Source organism: Echinops telfairi, unplaced genomic scaffold (genome assembly GCF_000313985.2).
Source record: "Echinops telfairi isolate 266 unplaced genomic scaffold, ASM31398v2 ScPeMD7_29;HRSCAF=101, whole genome shotgun sequence".
NCBI classification, from domain to species: Eukaryota; Metazoa; Chordata; class Mammalia; order Afrosoricida; family Tenrecidae; genus Echinops; species Echinops telfairi.
The window spans coordinates 8362663-8364464 of NW_022103926.1; positions in this window are offsets into that span (position 1 = coordinate 8362663).

A 1802-nucleotide genomic window follows, 5' to 3' on the forward strand; every position below is an offset into this window, starting at 1 on the left:
ATGTGTTTATCAGCCAGGTTGGCACAATAAACTAACTACCTCAGTACTGACTGACCCCATTGGCTGAATGAAGCCCACCTGGCCTAGATTGGGTCAATCCAGGTGTACTGCCCACCTAGGTGTACCGCCCTTCCTGGCTTGGAGCCTGAATTTGGAGCATGCCCAATAGACAGCTGGTCCCCGTCCTGGCTGCCACCACCACCAGGCCTCCTATCCCCATGTGTAGCTGGGCACAAATCGTCCAGGGTGGTGAGGCAGCGGTGGGCACACGTGTGGGGCTCATGTCCATGGGCACAGCCAGGACTTGGCAGCCACAGGCAGGAGCAGATTCACCAGAGAGCAAAGGATGGGTTTCACCTCAAGGATGGGGACACCGGTGGGGCTGCCCTCACACGTTGGTCAGTAAACACAGGTAAGCCCCGCAATGCCTTGCGTGTGGGAGTAATAGGCCTTGTCCCTGGAGGGTGGGGTGAGCCCATGAGGCCCGAAGGGGCAGTGCCCCCAATCAGTGCCAGGCTTGGCTAGCTAGCCTCCTCCAGCAGGGAGCCCGGGAGGGGTCCGCGCTGTGTACACAGCGACGGGGCTCTGTCGCCCTCGCGTGGCAGGTTCAGGGACTGCACCCTTCATCTGCGCAGAGCCGGGGCTCAGTAAAGGAAAACTAAAATTCACTGCCCTCAAGTCGATCCCAATGCACAGCGACCCTGTGGGTTTCCAAGATGTAACTATTTCCGGGAGTAGAAAGCCTTGTCCTTCTTCCGAGGAGAGGGTGTTGGTTTCGAACTGCTAAACTTTCGGTTAGTAGCCCACTTCTTAACCCACTGAGCCAAGGGAACCCAAAGCGCTGGAGGGAAGCTGAGTGGAGCCCCATTAGGGCCCCTAAAGGGCTGAGTGAGGAGCTGCAGGGGGACTTGAGACGGACCGATTCGGGTCCCTAATGGGGGCCCAAAGAATCTGATTAGGGAGCCAGGAAGGGCTGCACGGGGGCAGCAGAGAGCCAGAGGTGGCTTGTTGGGTACTCCCTGGGACTGAGTGTAGCTCTAAGGGCCAGGAGGTCTGAGGCAAGAGGCTTTCTTCGAGAACCCCTACCCCACCCCACTCCTGCCATCCGGTTGATTCTAGCTCCTAGCAACCCCGAAGGATTCTTTGACCCTTGTCACTCGGTCCAGCCCTTGTTCAAAAGGGAAACATAATTTCCATTTTTTCACAGAATCCAGGTTTCTGGGACACCTTGAGGCTGGAGGAACCCCGAAAGTCAGTTGCTCTGGGAAAATATTGAACCTGGAACTGAAACAATCCTACCCTAAAACACACAACACACACACACAGAACACCACACCTCACAGTCATCAGTCAATCCGGACTCCTAGGGACCCTGCCCAGTCATCTTCCCACGATAGTTTAGCAGTTTGCCTTTAGCAAGCTCTTCTTAAGAATGATCGACACTGTACGGTAGAGAGAAGACACTCAATTCAGTCAGAGGCCAGGTCGGTTACAAGCAACACACCGTGCATCAGCCCGGAGCTGGGGGACGAGTGCCCTGACACACTGTACAGAGATGAGCAATGGGCTTGGCCCCTCTGGGGTGGAACATGCAGGCTGCGGTCTTTATTGGTCGATTGGCGTCATGAGAGCGCCCGATAGTCATTTTCTGTCATCATCGTTCTCGGATCACATTCCTTCATGGTCGTCCCTGTCCTTGGTTCGCTGGTTTCTGTCAAAGGCACCGTCTGTCCTGTTTATGCGGACCTTTTTCCAGGGGCACCCCAGGGGAAGAACTTTATAAGGTGGGCTGAGGGGCAAAC